The sequence below is a fragment of the Equus caballus genome, chromosome 10 (assembly GCF_041296265.1).
Source record: "Equus caballus isolate H_3958 breed thoroughbred chromosome 10, TB-T2T, whole genome shotgun sequence".
NCBI classification, from domain to species: Eukaryota; Metazoa; Chordata; class Mammalia; order Perissodactyla; family Equidae; genus Equus; species Equus caballus.
This window is the reverse complement of record NC_091693.1, coordinates 48,529,647-48,545,941: the sequence shown is the minus strand read 5'-3', so window position 1 is coordinate 48,545,941 and position 16,295 is coordinate 48,529,647. Positions and strand designations below refer to the sequence as shown.

At 46.3% G+C, this 16,295-nt stretch overlaps 1 long non-coding RNA gene across 2 annotated transcripts; it reads left to right on the top strand.

Annotated features, from left to right (window-relative positions):
• The first annotated feature begins 1,287 nt into the window (after positions 1–1,287).
• On the top strand, positions 1,288–14,320 carry LOC138915795 (uncharacterized). Of its 2 annotated transcripts, XR_011422082.1 has the most exons (5): positions 1,288–1,470; positions 2,735–2,893; positions 9,544–11,306; positions 12,137–12,263; positions 12,951–14,320. It is a non-coding gene; the product is annotated as an uncharacterized lncRNA (long non-coding RNA). The 2 variants fall into 2 exon arrangements; XR_011422081.1 differs by lacking the exon at positions 1,288–1,470 and having other exon boundaries at positions 1,481–2,893.
• Positions 14,321–16,295: the final 1,975 nt, after the last annotated feature.

Sequence of the window (16,295 nt, the reverse complement as noted above, 5' to 3'; positions counted from 1 at the left end):
CCAGGGGCTGAGAAGTGAGCTGGGTTCTGCCCAGCAGCTGGGAAGGGGCTCTGCCTGCACACCGTCCTAATGCCCAAGTTCCCATTCCTGCTGAAATTGGAAGAGAGGCTGCAGGGCCAGTAAACACAGAAATTTTTTTCTGTTCTGATGAATCATTTTTAAAATAAGAATAGGGCAGTGGTAGCTGTTTAATTTGGGCCTTGAAACTGAATAGCTCTGTGTCTTGGTGCTCAGCTGAGGGCCTTTTCCTATTACTATCTTCCTTTCTTGGGAGAGACCATATTCTTGCATCAGCCAAGACAGAGACACAGATGTCAGCGTGGGCGAGAGAGCTCCAAGTCCTGCTTCTTACTAATGCATCAGTCAGTAAGGGCCAGACTGGGGGAGCTGGGTGTCCTACAGGACACTGAAGACAGGAAGGCTGAGAGCTTTCCCCAGCCGCTCACTGGACAGGGGCAACAAGGGCCATGGAGCCTGCTGTTGCTCCCTTTTTACTTCATCTACCTATCCACCCATCCACCCACCCAACTGTCCATCCACCCCCCCACCCTCCCACCCAGCCATCCATCCACCCACCCATCCATCCATCTACCCACCCATACATCCATCCATCCACCCATCCACCCTCCCCATCCATCCATCCGTCTATCCATTCAATAAGTCTTTGTTAGGAGCCTTTTGAGGACACGCGGATCAGAGAGGAAGACTAACTTCTGTCTACGTGATTGCATTTGTAGCACGGGTGGCATGTGAATGGAGGAAAGCCCAAAGCAGTGGAGTGGCGTCCAGGAGGAGGTGACCTGTGAAGGGCTATAAGATCAGGCCCACCTTCTTTTTGAGGTGGGCTGGCCATTACCACAGGAAAAACTCTGCTGCATTTTTAGTCTTGGAAGAAATTTGATTTCATGGAGGAGCCACTGGGAACGTTAACAGTGAGAACCACGAGGACATCAACTGGGTTTGAGGTGTATTTTGAGTAAAAGTCCTCCAATATCCTAAGTTCACGCCTTCACCTTTAGGGCTATGATCACTGAACACCACACAAGAAGTTCATTTTGCACCTTTGCACCCCAACTACCTTTCTGTCACTGATGAGAGCATCTGTACTTTTAAGCTTAATGCCTAATCCAATCGTCTTCCTCGGGAAAACATTCTTAGGCTGTGTAGACTGAAGAAGGGAAGGAGGGAGGCACCAAGAATGTGTGAGGAGCGTGAACACCTCCCGGAGTGACTAAAACAGAAAGCCTGCCCACATTTTTTTGCACAGATTTTGGATTCCATTTGGATTTGGCTCAAGAAAAGGCCATTTCCTGCCCTTCTACTCTGAGTGAGTTTTGCTGTCAGCGGCCAGAGCAGGAAGCCCTCCTGGGAGCAGGCAGGGGGTGAAGGGACATGTGCGTGACGGCAGTCACCCCAACCCTCCTGTGCCCCCCACGCGCCACCGTGGAGCCTGATGCACGAGCGCAGCAGGTGGGTGTTCTCTGCCTGGTTCTCGCCCAAATCCAGCTTTAACTCTCCCCGGGAGCCGAGACTGGCTGTCACGTTCCTGAAAAAGTTCGTCAGTTTACTCATGTTCTCTTCCCCGAGTAGCGGGCAATGTGTTGTCTTAAATAACAAAACTGCACAAACGGCGGCTCAGTCTCGAAGGAGATGCTGCGGCTAAGAAAGAATCTCGTGCCAATTGTGGGATGATCACTTTCCACCCCAAACACACACTGAAAACGTTGGCTTTTAAGATACATAAACAGTGGAAATGCGAATTCACTTGCTAATGCAGAAGGAGAGAAGAGAAACCCCATCTCCTTAGAATGGCGAGTCCGGCGCCTTCCCGGCCAGCTGTCCGCGCTGCTGGGGAGGCAGCCTCACTCTTCCAGAGAAAGTGTCTTTCTTGGTGCAGCCTTGCAGCACATTGCAGAAGCTCACAAAGTTTGGGTGTCGTTACCAAGCTCCCCCGGAGAGTTGGCTTTGGGGTGCTGACCACCCTCCTGGAGTGACAGTCTGTAGTTGTCCACACCCCTCACCCTTTCCTACAAATCTGCAATGACAAAGGGACTCGCCTCCTCTTACAGCAGTCTCTGCTCCTGCTTATTTAGTTTTGCTTACTGCCTGTAGTGAGTTGCTGGAGCCAGTCTGTATTCATATCCAAAGCCTGGCTGGCCTTGCTCAGCAAGGAGCTGGAGAGCGTGCGTTCACTCTGTGTGCCTGTCGCACAGGTCCTGGCTCTGGAGACGGTCTGCACGTGGCGCCCAGAGCAGGAGCTGCGGCTCTCCCGGCGACACCAACGCCCCGTGCTGCTCGGTCTTTCCTGACATTTGTAACGTGCAAGTCCCCCACGTCACCTCTCTCCACACCCTCCTCTGAGCACGGTGAAGCCTCCGTGGGTTTGTTGCGGCTTTGTCTGCCTAGCAGTGTCATCCCCCAAAACCTCAGCAAATGCTGGTCTGGCCCTGATGCTGTCTGACAACGAGATTTCATTTTCCTCTCATGTGATGTGAAAGAACAAAAAGAAAACCTAGTGATAGTCTTCTGTTGGTAGAGAAGTAAGAGCTGAGGCAGTCATGTCACCCAGATATAACCCACAGACCCCAGGGACGTCCTGTGTGATGGGGAGGCTGCCCTTGTCCAGAGTCTGTGGGTCAAGGCTGCCTCAGGGAGCATCTGTTTGCTGTTACACTCACCTCGATGCCTGAGCACGGCACTTGCCAGAAAATTGAACGTGGACTTCTGATTCCAGACAAAATGGAGTCACTACCTTCCACCCATTCCTCCTGCTAATTACAACCCAAAATCCTGGACGAAATACACAAAGCACCAACTATCAGAAGACGTGGAAGGAAGGTGGAGGAAAGAAGACAGATGGCTAATGACCTGGGGATTGGAGAAGAACCCAGAGGTGAGGGGTGTGTGTGTGTGTGTGTGTGTGTGTTTGTCTCCTGTACGTCCTCGCTTGTGCACTAGAGAAGCCCCAAACCTGAAAATACCAAGTGACTCAGACAAAAAACCCCAAGGAAGCCTGCCCTCTCTAGCCAGTGAACCCAGGAAAGGGTGCTCCGTGTAATGGATTGTTTGCACTCTGCTCACCTACTCAGGTGAGGACAAGAAGAAAATCTACCACAGTCCCCTCCCATTGGGTGCTGTGGCTGTGGAGGTTGTGGAGGCTGTGGTCAGAGGCCCATGGATCACTCTTTGCCTGCCTTAAGGAAGTGGCCCCTCACCCTCTGCCTCCTGTCCCTGTGGAGACTGTGGGGTGGAACCTGTCAGCCATCCCCGCGCTGCACTAGGCGCATGTCAGCAGAGGTGTCTCCTCTCCCCCTCCTGCTGGCCCAGCAGCCACAGGGCAGCCCTGTCGACCGTTGCACCAAGGGAAGAGCAAGTGAGCAACACACCAGCCCTTCCTGAATAGAGACTGGGGGGACGATTATAGAGAAGAGGGAGCTGAAGAAAAGGATTTTTAAAATCTATGAATGAAGTCGTGGGTGACCCTCAAGTGGCCCATGAGTGATATGGATCCGAATCAACAGCGATAGGTTTGGGAACTAATACCACACGGGTTTCGGGTTGACCTCTGGGCAGCATGGAAGCAGGGCAGACGAGAATAGCTTGATGAAGGCCTTGAAAATGAAATTGAGATTTAAATCACAGCCCACAAAATGGGCCAGGATGTGTGTGTTGAACCTAAACAGGGCGACTGCTTGTGAAAATAGAATATTTAACTAGGTACCAGAGTCTCGTGACATAATATGCAAAACACCCAATACAATCCCTAATAACTTTTCATACCAAGAACCAGGAAAATCCCAACTCAAACAAGAAAATAAAATGAACAAATGACAACATTGAGATGATACAAATGTTGGAATGATCTTTAAAAAATTTTCTTTTATTCTGGTAAAATACACATAACATGAAATCTACCATCTTAACCATTTTTAAGTGTACAATTCAGTGATATTAAATACATTCACGGTGTTGTCCAACCATCACCATCGTCCATCCCTATAACTTTTCTCATCTTGTAAAACTGGAACTCTATACTTGTTAAATAATAACTCTTCATTCTCCCCTCCCGCCAGCCCCTGGCAACCACCATTCTACTTTCTGGCTTGAAGATAGTGACTACTCTAACTACCTCATGTAAATGGAATCATACGATATTTGTTTTCCTGTGATCGGCTTATTTCATTTAGCAGACTGTCCTCAAGGTTCATCCATATTTTGCATATTGCAGAATTTCCTTCCTTTTTAAGGCTGAATAGTATTCCATTGTGTGTATCTACCACATTTTGCTTATACATTCATCCACCAGTGGACATTTGTGTTGCTTCCCTGTTTTAGCTATTGCGAATAATGCTGCTTTGAATGTGGGTGTACAAGGATCTCTTTAGACCCTGCTTTCAATTCTTTTGGGTATACTCCCAGAGGTAGAATTGCTGGATCACATGCCAATTCTATTTTTAATTTTTTGAGGAACTGCTATACTGTTTTCCAAAGTGGCCGTGCCATTTAGCATTTCACCAACAGTGTCCAAGGGTTCCAATTTCTTCATATCCTCCCTAACCCTTGCTGTTTTCTGATAGCAGCTACTCTAATGGGTGTGATTTGTTATAGTTTGATTTACATTTCCCTAATGATTGGTGATGTTGAGCATCTTTTCATTTGATTGTTGACCATGTATGTATCTCCTTTGGAAAAATGCCTGTTTAAGTCCTTTACCCATTTTTGAACTGGGTTGTTTCTTTTTTTGTTATTGAGTTTTAATTGTTCTTTATATATTCTAGATATTAATCTCTTATCAGATAGGTGATGTGCAAATATTTTCTCCTATTTTTTAGGTTGCCTTTTTACTCTGTTGATAGTATCTTTTGATGCACAGAATTTTAAAATTTTCATGATGTCTGATTTGTCTATTTTTTCTTTCGTCGTTGATGCCTTTGATGTCATATCTAAGAAATCTTTGCCAAATCCAATGTTGTGAAGCTTTTGTCTGACATTTTGTTCTAAGAATTTTATTACTTTTGGTCTTACATTTAGGTCCTTGATCCATTTTGAGTTAATTTTTTGTTTATGGTGTTAGGAAGGGTCCAACTTCATTCTTTTGCCTGTGGATATCCAGTTCTCCCAGCACCATTTGTTTAAAAGACCATCCTTTCCCCATTGAATGGTCTTGGCACCCTTGTCAAAAATAATTTGACTGTATATTCAAGGGTTTATTTCTGGACTCTGGTCTCTTCCATTGGTTTATACTTCTGTCTTTAGGTCAATACTACACTGTTTTAGTTACTGTAGCTTTGTTTTTGGCTATTTAGGGTCCCTTGAGATTCCATATGAATTTCAGGGGCAGTCTTTCTAATTCTGCAAAGAAGTCATTGGGATTTTGATAAGGATTGCTTTAAACCTATAGATGACTTTGGTAGTATTATTTTAACAATATTAAGTCTTTCAATCCATGAACTTGGGATATATTTCCAATTATTTATGTCTTTAATTTCTTTCAGCAATGTTTTGTAGTTTTCATCGTACAAGTCTTTTGCCTTTGTGGTTAATTCCTAGGTATTTTATTCTTTTTGATGCTATTGTAAATAGAATTGTTTTTGTAATTTCCTCTTCAGATTGTTCATTGTTTGTGTATAGAAATGCAACTGATTTTTGTGTGTTGACTTTGTATTCTGCTACTTTGCTGAATTCATTTTTTAGTTGTAACAGGGTTTTTTTGTGTGAAATCTTTAGGATTTTTCTACATAAAATTTCATATCACCTGCAAGCAGAGATCATTTTACTTCTTTTTTTTTCCAATTTGGATGCTTTTTATTTCTTCTTATTGCCAAATTGGTATGGCTAGAACTTCTAGTACTATGTTAAATAAAAGTGGTAAAAGTGGGCATCCTTGCCCTATTCCTGATCTTAGAAAAAAAGCTTTCAGTCTTTTACCATTGAATATGATGTTTGCTGTGGGTTTTTCATATACAGCTTTTATTATGTTGAGGTAGTTTCCTTCTATTCCCAATTTGTTGAGTATTTTTATCATAAGAGGATGTTGAATCTTGTCAAATGCTTTTTCTGCATCATTTGAGATGATCATGTGGCTTTCCCCTTCATTCTGTTGATGTGGTGTATTGCATTAATTGATTTTTGTATGTTGAACCATCCTTGCATTCCAGGAATAAATCCCACTTGGTTGTGGTGTATAATCCTTTCAATATGTGGCTGAATTCTGTTTGCTTGTGTTTTGTTGAGGATATTTTCATTAATGTTCATAGGGATAGTGGTCCATAGTTTTCTTTTCTTGTAGTGATTTTGTCTGGCTTTGGTATCAGGGTAATACTGGCCTCAGAATGAGTTGGGAAGTGTTCCCTCCTCTTCAATTTTTTTATTTTTGGAAAAGTTTGAGAAGGATTGGTATTAGTTCTTCTTTAAACATTTGGTGGACTTCATCAGTGAAGCCACTGGGTCCAGGGCTTTTATTCATTGGGAAATATTTGATTATAAATTCAATCTTCTTACTGTTTATAGGTTTATTCAGATTTTGTATTTTGTGATTTAGTTTTGGTAGCTTTTGTGTTTCTAGGAATTTGTTCATTTCACCTAGGTTGTCCAATTTGTTGCTGTACAATTGTTCCTAGTACTTGCTTATAATCCTTTCTATTTCTGTAGAATTTGTAGTAATGTCTCCATTTTCATTTTTGATTTTAATAATTTGAATCCTCTCTTTTTTGTCTTAGTCCATCTAACCAAAAGATTGTCAATTTTGTTGAACTTTTCAAAGAGCCAACTTTTGATTTAATTGATTTTCTCTATTGTTTTACTATTCTCTATTTCACTTATCTCTGTTCTAATCTTTATTAGTCCCTTCCTTCTGCTAGCTTTGTTCTAGTTTGTTCTTCTTTTTCTAGTTTCTTAAATTGTAAAGTTAGGTTGTTGATTTGAAATCTTTCTTGTTTTTTAACATAAGCATTTATAGCTATAAATTTCCCATTTAGCACTGCTTTTACTGCATCCCATAAGTTTTGGTCCGTTGTGTTTGTCTTCATTAATCTCTAAGTATTTTCTAGTTTCCTTTTGATTTCTTGTTTGATCCACTGTTTGTTTAAAATTGCATTGCTTAATTTCCACAATTTTGTGAATTTTCCAGTTTTCCTTTTGTTATTGATTTCTAATTTCATCCTTTTGTGGTCAGAGAAGATACTTTGTATGACATCTACATGACCTAGGGTTAGGTGAGGATTTCTTAGGACACCAAAATCACAATCCACAAAAGAAAATTGTTAAATTGGACTTCATCAAATTTAAAAGTTATGCTGTGTAAAAGATACTCTTAATAGAATAAAAAGACAAGCCATAGACTAGGAGAAAATATTTGCAAATCACATAACTGACAAAGAACTTACATCCAGAATACATCAAGAACTCTTTAATCTTGACAATAAAACAATGTAATTAGAAAATGGGCAGAAAACTTGAATGACACTTCACCAAATAGAATATGTGGATGCAAATAAGCATATGAAAAGATGTTCAGCATCATTCGCCATTAGAGAAATAGAAATTCAAACCATGATGAGATTCCACTACACACCTATTAGAATGGCTAAAACAAAAAAATGTTGACAGTATGAATTGCCGGCAAGGATGCAAAGCAACTGGAACTCTCACATGTTGCTTAGTGGGAGACAAAATGGTGCAGCCACTCTAGAAAACCATTTGACAGTTTCTTATCAAGTTAAACTTAAACTTACCATATGACGTAGCAATCACATTTCTGGGTATTTTTCCGAAATAAATGAAAGTTTAAGTTCACATGAACACAGATGTTTGTAGCAGTACACAAATATTTATAGTGATTTATTCATAATAGACAAAAAACTGGAAACAACCCAGATGTCCTTCAATGGTGAATGGTTAAACAAACCATGGTACATCCAGACTGTGGAATACTACTCAGCAATAAAAGGAAACAAACTGGTGATACCCAGAACAACATGGATGGATCTCGAGGTCATTATGCTGAGTGAAAAAAGAAATCTAAAAAGGCTACATACTATATGACTTAGTTTATATAACATTTTAAAAATGACAAAATTATAGTAATGGAGAACAGATCAGTGAGTGCCAGGGGAGAGACAGTGGGAAGACTATAAAAGGGAGCACAAGGATTTTCGCTGTGGGGACAGAATGCTACTATATCCTGATAAGGATGGTGTTTACATGAATATATCCATGTGCTAAAAAGGTGAAACCTGAATATGGTCTATAGTTTAGTTAATAGCATTGTACCAATGTCAATTTCCTGGTTTTGGTAATGTACTACGGTTGTATAAGATGCGATGATTTGTGGAACCTGGGTGAAGGGTACATGGGAACTCTCTACTATTTCGGCTTCTTGTGAGTCTGATGTTATTTCAAAATAAATAGTACAAAACGAAATAAAACCAAAAAACTGAACAGGAACCATTTCTGAATATTGCTTTGCAAATAAACCTGCAGCATTCCTGGTTCAGTGTGGGACTCAGGGCTGGAGGGAGCCCCTCTCCTGCCTCTTTCCTTATGGCCACCAAATTTACCTAATTCCTCAGAGAACACCTTGAAAGCAGTTCAGACAAACACAGTTGTGCTCAAAATCTCTGTGTGAGAGAAGTTGAGGACCCCTTTCCCAGATGTTGTAGAATCTTTAACCCACTTCTTCCATCTGCTCCTCTCATTGACTTCACTGATGACCAATGTTGTGAACTTTGTGGCTAATTTTGACCAATGAGCACACATTTACTAAGCACGAAGTGCGTGCAGAAAGAAATGCAATTTATTTATTTGGGTATCTGTATGTGTATGAACCCCAACAGTTGTCAGGACTGTGCTTAGGAGGGCCTGAGGTCCAGGGCAAGCCCCCAGGGAAAGAATCCAGGGCAAGTCACTCTAAGTGTCCCCTCACTGCCATGGACACTGTCCACTCTGGGCTCCCATAGACTCTGTCGCATTGTGGTGTGTTTGCTAGTTTTTTCTGTGTGTCCTTCTTCACTGGAGCAAAGATCTCATCTTCTAGGAAATCTTCATCCAAGTCATTGATAACATTTGCAGTCAGGACCAGGTTCTGTGGTGGTCACTGTGGACTTCTGTCCCCGCCGGCATGATTACAACACCATTTTTGAGATGCTACTTAGACGGAATCCCCTAGACTGTCTGGTCACCCGGCCTGGGTGTCACCATCTCAACCTCAGAACCTCATGTGAGGACTTGTCAAATGGGATGATGAAATCCAGATGCTGCCCCTTGTGGCAGAGGCTGCTAGCACCAGCCTAAATCCATTCTCCTCTTCTTTTGCAGAAGAATCTCTATTTATTGTGGGGGGTGGCAATATGCTCAACTAATAGACCACATTTCCCAGCTTCCTATGTACCTAGGTTTGGCCATGTGACTAAGTTTTAACCAATGAGATACATAAAAAGGTGACCGGGTGGGACTTCTGGGAAAGCTTCTTAAAAGATAGAGAATTGTGAAGTGCTTTTTTTTTTGGCCCCTCTCTCTTTATTCTGCCTCCTGCTTGGAATCCAGATGTAATAGCTGATATTCGAGCATCAATCTTTGCTCACAAGGTGACCTTCAAGATAAAAGCCAGAAGCTAAAGATACAGAGACAAAAAACTGAAGGAGCCTTGGCCCTTGACCCATTGCCATGCCAGCCCAGGTCTGCCGCATGTGAACTTTTACGTGAGAGGAAAATAAACTTCTATCTTCTCTTTGCTCCTACTGGCAGTCAAAGGCAGTTCCTAAAAGACACACTCTTGTGTGAGGCACTTCCCTGGCCCGTCAGCCTTGGAACCTCTTACAAAAGAGTAGGAGGTGACTGTGGCAGGTCGCATGTTCTTAAAGAACACGTGCTGATTTCAAGGGCAAGTGTGCTGATGTGTTTGAAGAACAACATTGGAAAGAGTAACTGAGAGGAGCCTGGCAGTGGGGAAGAGGACAGACTTTGCCTTGGCCAGGAGGAGAGGGTGAGCACCGACTGGCTGTGCGTGAACTTGAAGCCATACTTCTGGCATCCGCTGACTCGGGTCACCTTCTCCACCCCGATGCTTTCTGAGTCACTCCCCCTGCCCAATAGGCCTGGGAACTGAGCTCTAGCTACACCCTCCAGACCCTGCCCATGAGGAAGCCATCGCTGACCCAGTGGAGTGAAACCTGGGAGAAGGGCAGCCGGACGGGCCTCCCTGAAGGACGCATCCTCGGTGACTCACACGGCCCACCCTCCTGCGACGCGTGCAGAGAATGCGGTCAGCTCTTTGTCCGATGTAAATCCAGGGCTCTGATTTTCAAAAGGAATGGACGTACAGGAAAGGGTGAGTCAAGTCCACTTGGGGTTGGGCATTTACAAATGGAAGTGCAAGGCTGTGTACAACTCACAGGCGGATGAGGACCCACTGGAAGCCCTCGGCTTGCGCATGGGTTGCAAAATTTGTCCAGCTCTTTGTGCACAGAAACAGTGAGAAAGAGGACGCCCTTGTTTTTCCCTGGGTGCTCGTGGCTCTGGCTGGTGACGTTTCCTAGAACAAACCCTCCCCCTTGCCAGGCTCGTCCTCCCTCTTGTGCGTGGGCTCCTGCCCCCTGCTGTGACGGGACCACCACAGTGGGCGTGCTCATGACCATGATGAGTTTTATGGCTCCCAAATGGAGTGAAGATTGTCGTGTTTTGTTTGTTTCTGAGAGAGAAGAAATGACATCTTATCTCTTTCCTTTTGCCCTTGACTTTCCTCTCAGCAGGTTCTTGGTTTTACAGCTCAGTCTCGTTGGAACCATCTCCCCGCTCCTCCCACAAGGCGGCCCGGAGAGCGAGCTCCAGCGGAAGCTGCCCGGCCCAGGCCTTGCTGGGACTAATACAACGGGAAGGCACAGTCACGCTCCTCTCTCGGCTCGAGCTAGGAATTTAAATTAAACCTCATTTAGCCGGGCGCTCCCTTTTGATTTCTCGGCAGATGCCTCTTGCTGTTCGAGCCTTGTTAAATTGCTAGCAAACACTTCACTGACCAGCTGTTCCTATTAAGCTGAAAGAGCGCTGCAGAGCAGGGTCAATCCCCCTGCGCTTTGGATGGTTCTTAGATGTCATCCCTGCGGAGCGGCCACAGGGAGGGCATTATCCCTGCCCCCCGGGAGCCGGCCGGTTAACAGCAGTGAGGCATTCTTATGCCTGTGGGTGGGAAGGAAAGGGGCCAGGCTGCCCTGGTCGGGGACCCTCTCTCTGTTCTGCATGCAGGGGGCCTGCCAAGCTAGACTCTGGAACGGAGGCATGGGCCCAATGCCCAGCCCATGGGCTAACACCAGGTAGGTAACTGCCCTCCGGACGATGAGCCCAGCACATGTCTAAGGTTCTCCCCCACTTGCAGCCAAGGACGCAGCTTTGCTGAGCCCGAGCTGACCTAGCAAAGGCCAGGCCCAGGTGCAGCTCGTTTTTTGTAACCCATGTGTTCCCCAGAGGAAGGGGGGACGTGCACTTCCATCAACTGTCTCACAGGCCCTCCAGTGACACGTGCCGAGTGTCCCCTTTGTCAGAAGGCCAGGGCTGTCCATTTGCACGTGTTGTATCCGTGTGAAGAAGAAAGAGTCCCCATCCTTGGGGTGGACACAGCCTTGTGCTAGGGCCAAGGCCTGGGCATGCAGCCTCCTCATGCAGTTCTGTCCATACTTGTGGCCTCTGTGGGGTGTGTTTGTGCAGTGCAGGAGCTGCACAACTGCACTGGGCCCCCATCAGTCACTACCAGCGCTGAAGGAGCTTGAATGGCTGCCTAGGGTTTTTTTTCCATAATATGCTTGCCTCACTTCCCAGTGTGCCCTCATGCCCTCATATCTCCCCCACCCACTCCCATCTTTCCCCAAACTGGGGCCCCACCAGGTCATGAGCAGGACCTTTCCTGGAGACCAAGTACAGATCAGAGTGGCCCTTAGGAGCCTCCAGTGAAGCCATCTGAAGCTGAGCTTAGGGCCTGGCCCCTGGATCAGGGCTGTGTGGGGCTCGTGTGCCAGACCCGGGACCAGGGAAGCCTTGCTTCTAAGTGCTTGGTGGCAGGGATGTGGCAGCACTGACACGGGGCCCGGGGTGGGAGCCAGGAAGTCACAACCTCCATGGCTGTCTTTACCTGAGATTCTTGTTCCAGGCGGCAGAGGCATCACTTTGGATTTAGAAGTTTCAGCAAAATGTCTCAAAGGCAAGATCCTGAGAACGTCCCTTGAGCTCAGCCGAGGACCCCTCTCCCCACAGCGGTGACCGACGAGCAGGGCCAGGTCTGGTGGGAACGGCTTGGGGGCTTTTAATATGACGTGGGAGTCAGGCCACGCCCGGCCCAGATCTGTCTCAGAGAGAAACTCCGCACAGACTCTTTAACACCTGGTACCAGAATGTCAGAGTGTCTCCTCCTATCCCCTCCCCTCTGGTCCCCTCACGACACAAAGACAAACAACATAGAATAAACCCCGGGCTACAGGGGGCTCCTGGGCGTAACCTGTCCATGGTCAGCTGCATCTCTGACTTCGTAGTTGGACCCTGGAGGGGGGCACGCGCTGTGAACGCCGCAGGCTCCTGAACTCGTCCTCATGGTTCAACCTGGGCCTCTGTGGCCAGACCTCCCTGCCTGCACCCTTGCCGCGTCGGCGCCGCCCTCTGAGATGCCACAGGGAGGCACGTGCGGTGGTCCCGGGCTGCGGAGTCTCAGCTTGCTCACGGAGCCCTCTCTGATGATGCTCAGTATTTTACTGACCTTGCTGGGGCTGGCAACAGGCAGCCCTGATATTTTCAAGGAAAAACTACTATTTCCCATCCATGCCCCACAGTGGGATCCACTCATTCTCCTAACTCAAGCCTTATTTTCCACCTTGGTAAGGGTTTTCACTGCTGTTTGACTTTTGTTTTCTACTTTGTGACCAACATCCTGTCCAAAGATGTCCTGTCTTTTTGGCTCCCTTCCCCTGCAGAGGCGGCCAAGGCTGCTCCTCGTCCTCGGGTGCGGTCCACCCCACCCGCATCTGTGCTGCGCTGATACCGGCTCCGAGCAAGCCTCCTCTTGGTCCAGTTTGGATGATTTTCTCCGAGTGCAGTTCCTGGCGTTTTTCCTCCTGACACTCGTCTGCCATTTTGCTCTCCACTCATGGCCTTGAAATACTTCCTGGACTGTGTCCACTTTTGCTCAGCGTGTCCTTGCAGACTGAGAATTCTCCCCCCTTTTTAGCGTTGTTACAGGTAGTTAAGTGTGCTCTGGTCTGAGAGCCAGGCTTCATGTCTGCATCCTTTAGGCTCAATTTTCTGTACTTTTCTTTGTTCTCAGTTGACTCGAAAAGAAAAAAAGAGAGAGATGATATTTGTCCCTTGGAACAGGGGAGAGAGGGACAGAGTTTCAGCCTCCTCCCTTCCTCCCCTCTGCACACACATCGGGTCCAGCTTTGAGCCCACTTTTGGAGAGCAGCATGAGACAGCAGAAAGGTTTTAGGTTGTGGAGTCAGACCTGGCTTGAATCTCAGCCCCTTTCTAGCTGTGATACCTTGGGCAACTTACTTAACCTCTCTGAGCCTCAATTTCTCAGTATGAAATGGAGGTAATAATCTCTGCTTCAGAGAACACCCAAACAAAGAAGGAGGCTGGAGCCATTTGATGGCCAGGGATGATGGAGGGTAATTTATTTCCCAGGTGCCCTGGCCTCCTTTGCTTCCAAATTTTTATATGAGAAACAAGAGAAGCTCCAAAAAAATGTGCTTTTAAAAGCTGAGCTGGTTGTGTACCCACGTTCATAGCAGCATTATGTGTGATAGTCAAAAGGTGGAAGCAACCCAAGGGTTGAATACACAAAGCGTGGTGTGTGTATACGATGGAATAGTATTCAGCCTTACAAAGGCGGGAAATTCTGACACGCGCTACAACATGGATGGGCCTGGAAGACATTATGGTAAGGGAGTAGGCCAGTCACAAAAAGACAAATACGTATGATTCCACTTAGGTGAGGTACCCAGAGGAGTGCAAGTCGTGCAAGTTGTGTATCCATTCATCCATTGATGGACCCTTGGGTTGCTTCCACCTTTTGACTATCACGCATAATGCTGCTATGAACGTGGGTACATAACCAGCTCAGCTCAGGTTGCTGGGGCTGGGGGAGCACGGAATGGGGAGCTGGTGATTCATGGCACAGAATTTCAGTTTTGCAAGATGCAAAGAATTCTGGAGATGGATAGCGGGGGTGGTTACACAACAATGTGAATGTGCTTAACGCCACTGAACGGTGCACTTAAACATGGTTGAGATGGTAAATTTTATGTTATGTGTATTTTACTGTGATTAAAAAAAGAAAAGTTGAGCTGGCCATGCTTTTCAGTTATGTTGTCTTTTAACTGTTTGCCACTTAGGAGGAAACATTTTATCTCACTTAAGTTTTTATTGTAGTAATACATGCACTCAAGTGAAAAGAACCAAATGGCGCTGAGTGACAAATAGCCATCCCCTCCTGACTCCAGCAGCTCCCACCACGCCTGCTGAGTCACGTGAAGTGTATTAGCTGGGCGATGGAGCTTCCTCCAAAATCTAGGCGGAGGGTCGGAGCAGACCATTTCCAGGTAGCCCCCAGCACCAAAGTCGTGGCGATGTTCCAGGCAAATCAGAGGCCACACCAGGCTCTCACCTCAAGGCAGAAGCTGGCCTGCAGAAGAAGAGCCAGGTGAGGTGGGGGAGAGGGCCCTGGCTGGGCCTGTCAGCTTCCTCGTGGTTCCTCCGAGTTACGTGAGCCCATAGAAGTCCCCTGTTTGGCCTAAACTAAAAGAAAGAGGAGAAACAGACCTGCTGGGAGGAGATAATGCAAAAAATGGCACCAATGAGTGAGTTTCGAGGCAAGAAGTGCATTTGCCAAGAGTTGGGTGGGTTTACTTTACTTATGATATAACTTATAGACCGATAGAGCCCTTCCCGTGTGCGAGGCATTGTTCTGAGCACTCTACAGGCACGAACTCATTTAGTCCTTGTGAGGACTTTCTGAGGCAGGGACTACTAATGTCCCCATTTTACAGATGTGGGAGTCAAGGCAGAGAGACTGGTGAGCCGCCCAACCAACGTCACACAGTTAAGGGGGTAACAGAGCTGAGTTCAAATCCAGGCCACTCTGGATTTTAACCATCACCACTGTCCATCTGCAGTACATCCTCTGGGCCCTGATGCTCAGGAGACGAGGAGAAGACAGAGCCCCAAGGAGCCTCACAGGGAGGGCCAGAGGCAGCCACTGAAGTTTCCAGGTCCTGAAAATCGGCATATCTGAACCGGGGAGGTGCTGGAGATGGGCCTCAATGGAGGAAAAGAGGGATGTACACTCTTCTGGGAGGCTTGGGGGCTAGGGCTTAGGAGGCTGTTTAAAGGGACCACGAAGGAACAGTCCTTTGGGGATGGGGAAGACAATGCTGGGAGAAACAGGAGAAGATACCCTGGAAGAAGACATCCAGGGGAAGAAGAGGAGGCTGAGGACCATGGGAGAGGTGAGGGGCGGGGGCCAAAGGCTGAGTTGTCTTCACTGCACACTGAGGAGGGTTGTGACCTGCTGGGACAGATCAGAAAGTCACAGGCAGGGTCAGGAATCTGAGAAAAGCCACAGGGCTGGACAGAGGCTGTGGGGAGGGTAACATCCATCTGTTCATCCATCCACGCATCCAGCCATCCATCCATTCGTCTATCCATCTTCCTTCCATCCATGAATCCTTCCTTTCTTCCCTTCTTCCCTCCTTCCTTCCTTTCTTCCTCTTTTTCCCTTCCTCTTTCTTTCCTTCATTCCTTCATATCTTCTTTCCATCATTTTATTCCATCCATCCATCCATCCTTCTGTGTTAGAGTGCTCGGGCTGCCAGAACAAAGTACCACAGGTGGCTCAAACAACAGAAATTTATTGTCTTATACTTCTGGAGACTGGAAGTCTGAGATCAAGGTGTTGCAGGGTTAGTTTTTCTGAGGCCTCCGTCCTTGGCTTCCAGATGGCTGTCTTCTTCCTGTGTCTTCGCATGGTCTTCTCTCTGTGTGTGTCTGTCTCTAAATTTCCTGTTCTTATAAGGAAATCAGTCAGACTGGATTAGGTCCCACAATAATGACCTCATTTTCCTGCAATTACCTCTTTAAATACTCTGTCTCCAAATACGGTCACAATCTGACATACTGGGACTTAGGACTTTAACATAGAAATTTGGGGGGGACACAGTCAGCCTGTACCACTTTCCTTCCACCTATTCACATTTTCATTCATCCATCTGTCCTTCATTCCTTCCCTTCATTCATTTAGTTATTCAGCAAACATTCATTGA